Raw genomic sequence first — 16,123 nt, forward strand, 5'->3', positions numbered from 1 at the left:
CAAATCAGTCAAAAAAATTGCATTTCCATGTTTCTTAAGCGCTCTGCGCGCGAAATTGCGCGGACGGACGCGCACGCGAGAAAATGTTTGAAACGCTTATAATTGTCTGAAACTTCGAGATTTCCCATTGGGAAGTCGTTTTGAGCCTTTTAAAATTTTGACGCGCGCTTACGCGCGCCTAATGATGACCTGGGTAACTAGCGTTAGAAAGTAAGATAGAGCGTGACCTGAACTTTATGTCCAGCGAAAATGATACAGAAATGACATCTAGTTATGAAGTTATGATTGATCATGTGACAAGGTCCGAAAATCACAAAATGGCGCCTAGATGACGTCATAGATATGTTACTGTCATGAAAACCTTATTGTGGCTAGATATTGTTATGAGACATGTTGACTGAAAATGTCATGTCATTCCGTGATGTCATTGTTGAGATATTGACGACACAAAATGTGGCAGAAAGAAAGAAGAATAAAAAAAAAGAGAAATTTTGACAATTACAATAGGTGATACGCTGATAGCGTATCACCTAATAAAGAGAGATTTTGACAATCACAATAGGTGATACGCTGATAGCGTATCACCTAAAAAAGAGAAATTTTGACAATCACAATAGGTGATACGCTGATAGCGTATCACCTAATAAAAAGAAAGAAAGGAAGATTTTGACAAACACAATAGGAGATACGCTAAAAGCGTATCACCTAAAAAGAGAAATTTTGACAATCACAATAGGTGATACGCTGATAGCGTATCACCTAAAAATAAAGAGAGATTTTGACAATCACAATAGGTAATACGCTGATAGCGTATCACCTAAAAAAATTGAGGATCATAACCTTGACTTCCTGGAACTGGCCGACCGCTCCTAATAAAGCGCTCGTAACGGCCAGATAATTTGTGGCTTCTTACTTCTTCGGATTCAAAAAGCACGTGAAAAAAAAAAAAAAAAAAAAAAAAAAACTGGTGTCAAAGTCTCTTAAACGAATACGAAAACATGAAAAGCTATGATGCTTACAAAACAATAACTACGATGAAAGAAAATAAGGAAAGAGGTTAAGCATGAACATATCTGGACTGCAGACACGTTAAATTAGATGGCCAAAAATCAATTTGAATGAACGAGTGCAGCATGTGATCACGTGACTATATCATTTATGAATGAACGGATAGTGGAATGGTGCTTGTCTTATATATGGATTTCAGTTGAAAAAGTGTTATTTAGAATAAGGTTAGAGGTAATGTGAATGTTTCAAAATGAATTTGAATGAAGAGATTATGACATTGTTGAACTACCATGTCATCTAGGCGAAATCTTTGCTAAATTTAATTCAGCAATAAAGAATTCGATTAAAAGAGGTGCGAAATTGGCCCGGATGCAGGACCTTTGACAGGTATAGCCCCAAGGTATTCCCACCCCATATGAATTAAGTGTTTTTAGGTGAAAAGAGTCATGTATGCCTATTTTCCTTGGCAGTGGAATTAACAGCTGAGATACGTAACACACAAACCCATCCAGTTAAGGGGCCCCCAGCCAGTAGCTGGAAAGTGCTCCCGTAATATTTTATTCTAAGTGAAAAGAATCACTGCTATAATTTCTTTTGCAATGGAAGTAGTACTCAACAAGGTATCAAAAACACCGAAACCAGTTATATAGCTGTATGGGGCCCCACGGAGTGTTCCTAAAGTGTCCCCACATGTAATTCCACTATCAAGATCTGCATCCCGATCTATTAAATCTGTCAAATCGGGAGAGAGCGGCAAAAGTGTACGGGGATCGGGAGCATCGTAGCAGCAGCGTTTGGGTGATGGGGTTGGATCTGGCAATTTTACAGATCGGGAAGAAATTTTGAACTGGTTCAAAATTTCTTCCCCATCTCCCCATCAAGATTGACCTATTTTGAATCGTAGCTCAAACGGGGAGAGAGCAGTGACAGTGTAAATACCGCGGGATGAGCATAACAATTCTAGGTTTTTCTGACCGTAGTAACAGTGGCACAAGAACGGGAAGTAGTCTAAACTAGACACCGACGACATGGTCCCGCTGCTGCGCCGCTTTCTTGATCAAAGCACAACCTTCGCGCTTTAACGACGCTCTCACTAAGTTCACTACTCTCGTATAAAATCAAGGCCTGTTCCTACGACGCTTCGTTCCTGCTTCGATAACGCTGTTGGCCGCTTTAACTACGCTGTTCCTACGCTTTCCCAGACTCAATTACGCATGTCTTCCGCTCTCGCCGCTCTAAAATCGAACGTAGCCGATACGCTTGAAAATGTTTGCCAGAACAGCAAAACTGATGATGATGAGGAGGACGTTGTCGTTGTCGCGAAAATGAAGAGGAAGGAGCGCATATTTAAGAAGGAGAAGAGATGCAAACAATAAAGAGAATAAAGCAAAACACATTGAAGCTACTGTCTGGGGCCCCGTGCAGGATAAAATCTGACTTTGATATTTTGGATATCCGATGGGTACTACTTCCATTGCAAAAGAAATTAGCTGTGACCATTTTCGCCTGAATGAAACCAATATATATATATATATATATATATATATATATATATATATATATATATGTGTGTGTGTGTGTGTGTGTGTGTGTGTGTGTGTGTAGGGGGCAATTTGGGGCTACTGTCTGGGGCCCCGTACAGGATAAAATAACTGGCTTTAGTGCTTTGGATATCTCTGATGAGTACTACTTCCGATTGCAAAAGAAAGTAGCCGCGACCCTTTTCAGCTGAATAAAATCAATGTGTGTGTGTGGGAGGGGGTAGGGGGAGGGGGTAAGGGGGCAATTTGGGGCTACTGTCTTGGGCCCCGTGCAGGATAAAATAACTGGCTTTGGCATTTTGGATTTATCTGATGGGTACCACTTCCATTGCAAAAGAAATTAGCCGTGACCCTTTTCAGCTGAATGAAACTATTGTGTGAGTATGTGTGTAGGGGGGGGGGGGGCACTTTGGGGCTACTGTCTGGGGCCCCGTACAGGATAAAATAGCTGGCTTTGGTGTTTTGTATATCTCTGATGGGTACTACATCCATTGCAAATGAAATTAGCCGTTACTCTTATCAGCTGAATAACGTCAATGTGTGTGTGTGTGTGTGTGTGTGTGTGTGTGTGTATGTGTTTGTACGTAGGGCTTATAGGGGGCGGGGCACTTTGGGGCTACTGTCTGGGGCCCTATGCAGGATAAAATAGCTGGCTTTGGTGCTTTGGATATCTCTGATTGGTACTCCTTCCATTGCAAAAGAAATTAGCCATGACTCTTTTCAACTGAATAAAATCAATGTTTGTGTGTGTTTGTACGTAGGGCCTATATGGGGGGGGGGGGCTGGGGCCCTTTGGGGCTACTGTCTGGGGCCCCGTACAGGATAGAATAGCTGGCATTGGTGTTTTGGATATCTCTAATGGGAACTACTTCCATTGCAAAAGAAATTAGCCGTGACCCTTTTCAGCTGAATAACACCATATTTGTGGGGCCCTTTGGGGCTACTGTCTGGGGCCCCGTACAGGATGAAATAGCTGGCATTGCTGTTTTCATGATAAGTACACCCAAAGGAACAATATCCACCAACTTTTGTCCGTGACCCCCTTCGGCTGAATAAATCCATTTTTCGGGGTCCCTTTTTGTCGCCCCTAGGCTTACGGTACAGGATGTGACTTGCCAGCAATTCATTTTATTGACCCTTGGCCACATTCTTATATGATGAGACCATCAAAAAGTGTGACCCTTTTCAGCTGAATAAATGCTCTGGGCCCCCGGTCTATATAAGCATCACAGTGTCGGTCTCGTGGGCCTTTTTGCCTAGTGTCAGACTCGTGGGCCTTATTTGCCTACTGTCAGACCCGTGGACCTTTTCCAGTGTTGAGCCCGTGGGCCGTATGGCTCGTGGATGTCGGGCTCGAAGGATGCCCCCTGTCACCCCCCCCCCCCCCCACCCAAGAGTTGAGGGGTTGAAGGGAACGGCCACTAATTGTCTGAGTGATACGTAATAGGAAATAAGATAAAGAGTTGAGATAACTGAATTAAAGATGAGGATTATACCTTATTCAATTGATTTGAATGATAAAAGCTCAGCTTGATTACAAACAGAAGTATATAAGTTTTAAGGACGAAAAAAAAGCTGTTATATTGTGAAATGAAAGAATGACAGATAGCGTGAATGAATTGAAAGGACATATAAATGTGTGGATTGGTAGACAAACGGATGAATGAAGATAATAGGGAATTAATCTGTCTGCACAGTATAGCACACTTTAAATAAGTATAAAATCAACTGATCATCGCGAATATAGCTGCATATATTGGTACATCAATCATGTCAATTTTGTTCATGTATGATACGACTGTCAAATACAATAACGGAGAAATTCACTTGCAGAATGCCTCCTACAAACTGCCATTCAAGCCTTTCTTGTTATTTCTCTTTCGTCTCTGTGTAGTTCGTCAAAGTGGGCGCTCAGACAATAGCAAAGACCATTGACAGTTTCATGAAGAGAACATGGAAAATGCAAAAGCCTCCTAATATGTTGATCTCGGTGACGGGCGGCGAGGGCAACTTTCACCTCAACGGTCCGCTCCGCAACGCGTTCCGCCGGGGGCTCATCAAGGCCTCTCTGAGCACGAGTATGCACTATACACACTCCTCCTTCATCAGCTAGAATCTGAAGCTTAAATGTGGTTAGGGGATGACAAGACGGCTGAAAGACAAGTTGATAAAACTAAACAAATAATACCTCTCGTCTGCTTATCTAAAACAAGTTAGCATATAGAAGATATTAAACAACATGGCCACAGCTCACCCATCTTCTCCATTTTGCACTTTGAATTTCTATACACGAATTTGATAAGTGATACAGGATACGGGAATAAGCAGTTTTTGATGGGGGGGGGGGGGTGGGCAGCGTGGTTATGTTCACCCTCGAAAGCCAGTATTTGATAACTTAACATGAAAATTAATGGCATCTTTTTAATGATAATTAATTTTATAATACCCTTTGACTAAAACTCTCTTTTTTTATTACTACTTGTGACTGAATATTCATCGGAAGGCAAGGACAGAATTTTAGGAAACTTTATGCCAAGATACGAACCGCTTGATCAGTTCTTTAATTTGGAAAGCACCGAATGATTTGAATACCCCCGCGACCCTGTAGAACAGAAAAAAAAAAACACACACACAATCCTGGCTTCACTTACGAAGTGAAATGTATACACTCACACGAAAACGAGTTCACAAATTCACCTTTGGTGTATACCTTCCCTCATTACAAAATAGCAAGCTTAAACTCTGTCAACTGAAACTTTCTGAGACATTCCCCAGACTACCACACCTCACTGTCTTCTGCAATGACCCATGTCGACCTTGTTTTTGACCTTGTGCCCGATCGCTCAGATGCTCTGTGTTTTTCTCTATATCATGAGCAGATGCCTGGATCATATCCGGCGGCATGTACGCCGGTGTGATGAAGGACGTCGGGGAGGCCGTCCGAGACTTCGGCACAGACGCGGCGATGAATGTGGTAGCCATAGGGATAGCTACCTGGGGCATTATCGACCACAGGCACGAACTACTCACCCACCTGAAGGTTTGTGTCGGGTTCCTTGCCCGGGATCTCACGCAGTTCGAACGGAACTGACGCGCAATATCGAGTGTCACTCAAAGAGATTTTACACCACCCCTATAAAATCTCTTTGGTGCCACTGTACTGGATATGCCACGGGCATCACAGACCATGTCCCAAGACCCGTACAATCGTTTTAGATTTACTTTCTGTATATATTAATTCTATTCGCGTTCTGAATTTCATGAGTACACTGCTACGAGGAAAGTTGACAGTTTTCAAGACTCTTGGCCTTCTGCAAGGCTGACGCACCTTCTACAATTACGGAACAATCCATATTTCCAACGTCACTGACATTCATAGGGAATTGTATTTCGTTGTTCATTTTCTTTTAATCCCATGATATTTTGAATTCACTCTTGTGAACCAAATTACTTATGGTGTCATTTTCACAGGAAATAAAGAAGGTAGAGCAAATAGTCATTCATTCTATGAATGCTATTTACATTAACAACCTGAATTAGTGAAGGGATGTGTATCTGCAGTAAATTTGAATTATTATGCGGATGAATATCATGGCTGTATTACATGTATATAGAAGGAACATGAGAATCAAATTCTGTGGTGCACGCATAGTTGAAATAAAGATCACGAAGGGGTTCGAACATGTTACGACGAACCTTCTGAAACAATAGTATTGATTCGGGTGGATTTCTGCAAAAAAAAAAAATGAAAACAATCTTGTTATCAGTTTCAGTATAAGTTCAGACATACAGCTCTTAAGACAGGGGACACGATTTGGACCAACTGTCTGTACAGTCCGTTCCAATTCCACTTAGTGTTCACACCTATGTATGCTGCCCTCTGGAAAAGTAGTGGATACCGTCGCAGGGGTGGATCCAGGAATTCCGTAAAGGGGAGGCGCCTTTATAACATTAAAGAGGGCACACCCCCGTTTTATTTCTTTTGTTTTAACAAAAAAATAAAGAGGGGGCGCGACCCCCCCCCCCCCCCCCACGGATCCGCCACTGCGTCGTAACGCAACATGCGAGAAAGCCGTCGAATATATTGTGGGCAGATCAAGTTAACTTAATCGTCATGATAATGATGTTGATAATAGTAACTGTGATAATTACTTTTATAATTTTCGATTGGCTGCCATTGATATCATTAGGCTCTTTATAGTACTTGTAATTAGTATAGTACTTATTACTACAATTACTATTATTTTGATTGTTATTATCATGATGATTATCATTAATATTATTTATTATTGCCATGATAAATGTCATTATCATGACCATTTTCATTGGGAATAATGAAAATAGTAATAATAATAATTATTATTAGTAGTAGCAGTAGTAGTGGTAGTAGTTGTATCATCATCAACATCATCATCATCATCATCATCATTATCATTATAACTATTATTATATTGTCATTTTCATCATTACTTTGAATCCGGAAAAAAAAAAACCCACAGAATTACTGCTCACCTGAAGAGCTAGACGGGGATGACGCCAAACTGAGCAGCTGCGACCCCTTTGACTACGAGGTGAAGAGCTCGCGATCCCTAGATCCCAACCACACCCACTTCATCCTGGTAGACAGCGGCAAGGAGGAGTTCGGTGGGGAAGTGGACCTACGGGGGCGTTTCATCGAGTATCTCGTCAAGCTCAGAGGCGTCAGTGAGTTGAACGCACGCTTTCGTTGCTTCCTTTCAAATTTTGGCGCGAATATTTTGCTTCTCACGTTGTTATCACCTCATAAATTTGCACATGTGAATTTTATGAATGTAGCTACTGTGTGAAAGACGATGAAAATTTTATTTGTTGATTTACATATCCTATACCTTATGATGATACTTTCAGTGAAGATGAAAAGTTAGCGTTTTGCGTTTTTGTCGAACTTACGATTACTTAGTACTGCCTTTCAGCTTTGAAAGGTCTTTATTTCCTGCAATACTCCAGAATATTATGATGATCACGTGACTTGCTTCCTCCCTCGCCTCTCTCTCTCTCTCTCTCTCTCTCTCTCTCTCTCTCTATATATATATATATATATATATATATATATATATATATATATATATGATATATCTATCACGTGACTGATGCAGCGCTCCACGTGTGTGTGCTCCTCGAGGGAGGACCGAACTCACTGAAGACGGTGCAGAGTGCCCTGGATTCCAACACACCCGTTGTGGTTATCAGAGGGACAGGAGGAATAGCCGACGAGCTGGCCAGTGCTTACGATAAGCTGATGTGAGTGCATGGACAGTTTTGCAACATCTATAAGGAAGAAATTCTCTCATTACAGGGATGGTAAAGTATTGGTGGAGACGAGGATTGGGCTTTTAACTTTTTGCGAGATACCAAGAAACCACTAATGAAATACTACAGAGCATACCAGTTTATTTGATGAAAATCGGTTTCGGAATGACTGAGACATTAAAAAAACAGACTAAAAGAAAGCGATTGTAATAAAAGGTGGGTCCCACCTTTTATTAGGTTTTCTCTTTTTTGGGTATCTCAGCCATTTCAAAATCAATTTTCATCAAATTGATTTCGTATTCCTCTTGGAATCACATCACATGAGTGGTTTTCTATTATCTCACCCAAAAGTGTTAGAAATCCGAAGTTAGGTTTCAGCCAAAACTATACGATCGCGATGTCACGAAGCTCTTCGTTATTTCTGTTGGTGTTTCGTAATTTTCAACTAGCATTATCTGCATTTATCTCTTTTTTTTTATGGTGTGGAAAGTAGTTTATGGTGCTATTCTTGTTATTATGCACTTCTTGTGAGTATGCAATGCATACTTTCTTTCCAAAGTGCGGTGCAGTGCACGCTGTTCTCCTCATATCTACCGATTTGTGGGTCTGTGTGGGTACTCCTTGTGCTCTCTATATATTCAGAAACGTTCATTTATTATTACAAAATGTGAATTAATCTCCTAATTACTCTCCACATGAAAAAAAAAAATATATCCGAAGAGGTACATGTGTCAATCTGACTTTCATTCAGCTGATAAGGATAGTTCATTGAACACAATATGAAATGTGTGTACGAAGGATATTATAGCAAGAAAAAAAAAAAAGAAACAACGCACACTTTGTCATGGTAACAAAAAAAAAAAGAAGTAATCGTAAGAATAGAAAAGAGTGTTATACTAAAAAGCCAAGCTTGTAGGGCATGCATGGAATACTGGGATGAAGAGAACAGCAACACTGATATACCAATAAAATATATTATTAGTTTTACATTCATCTATGTAGCATTGTACATTTAATCATTGATATATCAAGAAATGGCTCCAAATGGGAAGATCTGGCTAGCGAGATACGGCAGTCATGGCAGTCGAAGGGCATGCAGAGAGACATGGACGTAGAGGGCTTCATCAGCAGCGTGAAGAAATGTATGGATGACAAGGAGGCCTTGACGTTCTGCAACCTGGATGACAGCACCGATCTTCCTGGGGTGATTTTGAACGCCCTCCTCAGAGGTAACGGTGTCATTGATGTATCAGCGAGTCAGCAATGTGTGCATGCAACTTGGTATAGTGGATAGAGATGTGTAGTATTACGCAAAAGATTATGGGTTCAATTTCTGCCCGTTGTACATATTCAAGTTCAAGTTGCTTTATTTCATCTCCAACAAATCGAGGATACAAAGAAATGTTTGGGTATACGAATAATGTCACAAAATCAGTACAACAATACAATGAACATAATAACATGTAATAAAGACAGAAATGATATTTAACAGAGCTACAAATAAATGCTGTATCATTATGGTTAACTCAGGAACAAATTTGTTGGAAATGAAGGCGACTGCTAAAAAAAAGCACTTGTAGTATGCAGTCCCCTAAAAAAGAAGAAAAAGTCAAATTTCAAAACTTTAGGAAAAGGAGACGAGGCAATTTGCCTAAGAGATTGAAAAAAAAGACAGAATAGTACACACACACACGGACACACACGTAGACGTACATTAACAATCACGGAACAGCTCTCATAAAGGAAGAAAAATAGATAAAAAGATTAGTGAGAAAGGTGTGGCTATGAAGAGGCTGGAGTGATCAGGAAAAGGGGGAAGGAAAAGGATATTTTGAACAAGATGTTGAAAATGTATCTTTCATGCACCTCCCTGATTCAGGTGTTGAAAAGGAGTCCTTAGCATTGCCGAGGTAATGATTGTAAGGAGATTTGTTGTAGGGAGAGGCCAGCATTGGTTAGTAAGACCTAATACAAATAGTCATTATTGTCATTAGATCTTGCTGAAAGGATTAGATGCAGTCAGGGTTTCTCTTTTCTCTTTTCTCAGCGGCGAATGTGTCCTGGGTGAACCAGCTGGAGATTGCCATGATATGGAACAGAGCAGAGGTGGCGCGAGAAATACTTTTCAGCTCCAAAATTAAAGTATGCTGTCGTTGATGGCGTCACAGAGGGGGTCTTATTGATTACAGAATGCAGCAAAAATAAGTTTTTCACCTCTTTTGTGTGTTTTTATTTTAGATGTAAGCTTAGATTTAATAGTTCCAGCAGATTGTTGCTTATTTGCGATATATGCGGTCAGCAGTAACATTTAACAGTGAACATCATCAACTGTGATACAATCCATAATACAATCTTAATGTCATAACATGAGAAAAAGAACTGAGGTAATGGAAAAGCGGCAAAAGCCTGCCTGTAATTACCATCACTGTCAAAATCTACATCCACGTGGTGAATATTGTTTTAATACCCATTTCCTTTGATTTCTATCCTAATGTAATATCTCAATATCTCACTATTTCCGTTTCCTTTGAAATAGGTATTATAATCTTTTCTTTACATGTTCATGTTTCTTTGACAGACCGAAGAGTTGTCGCGCTTCTTCCATAATGCCATCTCCCACAACCAAGTGGAGTTCATCCAACTCTTCTTGGAGCAGGACTTGTCGGTTCAGAAGTATCTCACTCAGGTCAAGCTCACAAGCCTCTACAACGATGTAAATATGACCTTTGATACCGGTTGCAAAGAGCTGCAATTATTTGGGAGTTAATTATAATCCAGCAAGGTCTGGCGCACTTCATTTGCGTTCTTTTACTACAAGATCCAGATGATCCTTGCTAAGTATTACTGAAAAGTTCGAAGTTTTCGTCACGAGGTTATACTTTAGCATTGCAGATTTACCGCTATCATGCTCTTTATTCTTGTCCTCCCCTTTTAAAGTGTTTTTTCCCCTTTCCTTCGAGAAAATATTCCTTAATCTGTATACTGTGAGTACTATTTCCCTTCACCAAGATAATAAGTATCATCTTTTACTTTTTCACCCATAGCTGGATAAGAAGTCCTTTCTCTGCCATCTTCTGCGCAAACATCGACCGAGCTCCAGGGTAAGATAATATTGTGGTCTTAATGTAAGAACATTTCGGCCTCCCTGCCTGATCTTTGTCTGACCAACCAAGTTAATAATTTTTTATCTATAATATGGCAGCAACAGCTCGCATATTCACCTCGTACGTAACCATGTTATACATCAATTATTTATATTTTTTGTTAAAACTGTATAGGATGAAAAATCGACATTGAATCATTTTATTCCACAAGGCGTGAGAGAGATCAGCATTGATAGAAGAAAAGACTATTCGATACAATAACAATTAATATGATAAAAATTTTGCTGCTACCGCTACTGCTACAACCTACTATACTGTTACTATTCTCCTGCTCTCCTATACCTCAGCTATTACTAGTCGTACTTTTCATAATAGTGATGATGATTTCAATAATAGTAATGATATCAATGATAGAAAAAGATGAAGAAGGAAAAGTATAAGAATAGAGAAGGGGAAAATAGTTAAAGGTAAATTGTATACTCATACGTATAGGTTATATACGATTAAAGGTTAATATAATATAATATAACACAATGTATGATATCATATCATATCATATTATCATATGACATAATATAATGTAATGTAGTATAATATAATATACATGTAATATAATATAATATAATGTAATATAATATAATGTAATATAATATAATATGATATGATATAATATGATATAATTTAATATAATATAGTATAACATAATGCAATATGATATGACTTAAGTTCAGTTAAGGGCACAGGGTGTAAGGTTTGCATTGCATGTATATTATTATTGCTAATCTGAATAACAATATTGATATCAGCAGAATGAAGTGGAAACCTTCCTCCGAACTTTCTTCATTTTCTTTCCTCGCTGTACAGACAACCTTCACTTTGTCTGATGTCAGTAAGCTGATCAAAACTTACACGTTTAGCGACTACAAGTTGATCCATCAACAATACAATCGGAATCGATACCGTCCCGATTTCCTGACAGCCCCCAAACCAACTAAGGAGGAGGAGGCCGAAGGAGGGCGTTACACTTCCCCGTCCATGATGCGTAAGTGCCAGACGTTTTGAAGTAACCCCACAAGGAATGCTTCTCTCAACACGCCAATTAAAAGGCACTGGCTGAAAACGGATCATCGAAGATCATGTCATCGAAGATCATGCAACCAAATCAATTATCCGTAAAGTTTGGAATATCTGTTCCTTATCACTTTAGTCCATTTTGGGCCTCAAATAGCGGTCTCTGCCATGTAAATGAAATTGCTGCTTTTATGTCATTTCTTGAAAATATTTGGTTGGAGACACGAAGAAACTATTTTCTTCTTTTTTTTCGCTCGAGGCTTATTTCTTGTGAAAAACAAACAAACAAACAAACAAAACAAAAAACTATTTAGAATATTGTTATACCAAGTCAATTAATTTCCTGTATCTTTTATACAGTTTGACTGTCTTTTGCCTGCAATCGTCAGCATAAACTCCGCGTCACATTTCATGTATCTCCGTACATTAATACCTAAATTTGTACGAAATATCTTTTTCTTATTTCCAAACTCAAATGACAATAAACCATTTCTTTTTAAACCTAGGTCGCTCTAACAGCGATGCAAAGATGATGGGCTTCTCCTTCCCGTACCAGGAACTGTTCCTCTACGCGATTCTTGCGGACCGCTTCAAACTGGCCACACTGTGCTGGGAAAGATGCAAGGAGCCCATAGCCGCCGCCCTGACGGCCACCAACATCCTGAAGAACATCGCCTTCTCAAACGACCGCTACTTCCCCGATGAGTGCGCAGACATGAAAAAGACCGCAGAGTGGGTGACATTATTATTACACTGTTAATCTCTCTACTTTGCCAGTTTCAGGTACCCCCTTCTCTGTCCTTCGTAATATTGTCTTGTTAAGTCCTATGTTTAACGTAATGCATTTCATCCACTGCACATGTAAAATTATAGATTGAAGTGACATTTTGTCGTTTTTCCTTCAGTTCCAATTAGAACTTCAATTTTTCTTATGTATCATGTTATCCCAGGTCGTTATTCGAGGAAGTGATGACATCATCAACTCACTCATTTTGTCATTCGAATCAATTTATTGTTTGAAAATTGTTTTGCAAAATTGAGGGAAGTTTCACAAAATTTCCTTATATTCTTTATGATAAATTGTTCATTGTTGTGCTGATTCAATGATTAGTCTATTTCTAAATCAATTTATTTCTAGCCGGATTTGTCCTTAAAGTGGTTGGTTCTCCGTTTGTTTAATCTGCAGGAAGTTTGAGAAGATGGCAGTGCGCGTACTGGACGAGTGCCAGGACGAGAACGCGGCGACGACGGCCGAATTGTTGACGGTGACCCGCCCCAACTGGGGGAATGCCTCGTGCGTGAAGATCGGCTTCAGCGTGGAGAACCTGAAGTTCACTTCGCACACCAGCGTGCAGAACGTGCTCAACCGGATGTGGCTTGGGGAGATCTCGGCTACGGCTAGCTCATTTATCGTGAGTGTTGTGTGATTATGGGCAGGTGCTGCATATATAGTGCTGTCGAAACAATTAATGTTGTCAGATCCCGGTAGAAATTCCTCCAGTAGAAGCTCCTCAGAGTGACCATCATATCAGATATCGATGTCAATATGGAAACGCTCATTCTTGGTGTCCTTTTAGATAAAATGGATACTTCATTTTTCATCCCTCTGGCATGGTATGGTAAGAAAATGCGAAGACCATATCTTCATTGGCTATTAAGGAGAAACACACAACGCAATTACCATCTTAGGAAGTGCTGCAGATAATCTGTTTTATTTCTAAAATGTAAAGAAATTATTAGTCTATATGCCATCCAATTGGTAGAATGTATCCGTGTTTGCAAAGCGTTTTTCTAATCTCATAATAATATGTGTACTGGGGCGTATGCGAAGTGTGTGTGTGTGTGTGTGTGTGTGTGTGTGTGTGTGTGTGTGTCGCTGTGTGACGTGCTGTTGTCATCACCATGCAGTACATTGTAGTTCAAAAAGTTCAAATTGTACGAAGTGATGTAGATATCTCATCGATGTATAAAAGAGTGTGTTCGCACTGCTGTGTGTTTCCGATCTCTCGGTCTTTCTTCTGAATATTTAGACACTATGAACGGTGATTTTTTTTTTCTTTCTCTCTGTTTCACTTTAATTGCTAGATCTGGTTGGCCCTTTTCTTTCCACCTGCGATATTCTTCGTTCAGTTCCGGCATGACGACAGAGAAGAACAGCATTACCAAGAGACAGAGTCTGATGATGTGAGGAAGAATTTTCAATGAATGAACAAACTTACCCAGCCCCCCCCCCCCCCCCAAAAAAAAAAAATAATATATATATATATAAATAAATAAATAAATAAATAAACACACACAAACAAAGAAACAAAGAAACAAACATACATACATTCAAAAAAACCAGACAAAAACAAACAAACAAAACAAAAACTCTCTCGTTATCATCTTGAAATGTGGAATGCAGGCGTTGTGGGCATGCTAAAAAGATAGAATCGTAAAAGCCGTAATGTCCAATGATGTCTGGAAGCCGATATCAATGGTTTCCTTCACCTGTACGTAAACATTTGTCATGAAGTATATGTATTATTCACCTGATTATATTTGTAATGATAGCTCTCATTTATATTTTCATGACTTGGGAATATTTTTGATATTGTCATACTGATTATTTTTTTTTATACAAGTAGAGAAATAAAACTTACTGAAACTGAAACTGAAACTGGAGCTGGTATCTACTGCAATACAATCAATTACAATGCAGGCAGAAAAAAAGTAAAACGTAGTAAAGGGTGTTAAAAAGATTAGTCTCCTGTATTCCCCATGCTCTTTGAATTTAGAAAATTAAAGTACAATGTATCTGTACTTAAGTGTAATTAACACATTTACACATGTTTTTGTTAGTCGAAGTAGCAATTTATTCTACCATCATGTGTTGTCTTCCAAAGATGCAAACAATTTGCCGTATGGCAAGCGTTGTTTTCGAAATCGGGGATGGGGGTGGGGTGGGGGAGGCTAAGCATCCACTGTAATGTCAGATCCTGTGTTTGTTTTGTTTTTTTAACAGAAAATTTAAGACTCTTTGTACTCTGTGTGTATCTCTGCTATATATTCCGGCTGTGGGGGTATAGGATACGAAAAGCCAGGAAGGAGAGAGCGGAGCTCAGCCGCAGCAGAACCCCCGGGAATCAAAGCAGAATTCCACAGACTTGGACGCTGGTGATATCTGGTAAGGAACCCTTAAAAAGGTGGTAGTCCCGATTAGCAGAACACTGTTGTGATAGCCTTCAATTTGTAGAACCCTGTTGTGATGGCCTTAATATCTTGGCCAATTGTTGTGATTTCCCTATAAATTTGTAGAACGCTGCTGCAATGGCTTTGATTTGCGGAACCGAACCTTCTTTGTGATAGCTTTAACTGGCATAGTATACCCTGTCACATCGAAGAGGGGTTGACGCACTTTCGCTTGACAAGTTATGACAACTCAAACTGACATCGAATTAATCGCAACAAACGTTGTTACGGTGTCAATAAATGATTAGAAAGATCATACTTATTAGATTTTAATATAGTGAGGTCTAATTAATAGCTCCCGGAAGTTATGAAAAAAAAAATAGTATTATGGGTTTTAATGAACATCTTGAATGAACGCACCGGACAGATATGGGATATACTTATATGCTTCATATCACATGATACAAAAAATAGTGGTGACTCCCCAGCTTGTACGGAGAACACGCGGACGTTCCGCATCTTTAATCTTTTATCTTGCAGTATATGTATTTGCATTGATCATACATTTTTTTTTTTACTGACTGTATATTTTCATAATGGGATATGAAGAAGGAGGGTAATTGATTTAAGATAGTGTTACAAATTTAAATGCAAAACTTGTTCAGTCGCCGTGGTTGATATGAAGTATTGGGATGTCATTCATGCCATGTTCCGCAGGCATGTTGTTTGCAGTTACATTTTCGTAGGCATGTTGTTTACAGTTACATTTTTGTAGCCACCAAAACGGCACGATAGATATAAAGTGACATGCACAAGGCGCTATGTGATTATCCTTTCGGATGTTCTAGAATGCTTATCAAGTTCATTTTCGACGCAGACAAAGATTCTTGGCTCTGTATGGACGAGTTGTAAGGTCCCTGCCTTTACTGTCAACCCTGG

At 39.5% G+C, this 16,123-nt stretch overlaps 1 pseudogene; it reads left to right on the plus strand.

Annotated features, from left to right (window-relative positions):
- Nucleotides 1-16,123, plus strand: part of LOC140230706 (transient receptor potential cation channel subfamily M member 5-like) — a 155,073-nt pseudogene that overhangs the window by 68,349 nt on the left and 70,601 nt on the right.

Source organism: Diadema setosum, chromosome 7 (assembly GCF_964275005.1).
Source record: "Diadema setosum chromosome 7, eeDiaSeto1, whole genome shotgun sequence".
Lineage (NCBI taxonomy): Eukaryota > Metazoa > Echinodermata > Echinoidea > Diadematoida > Diadematidae > Diadema > Diadema setosum.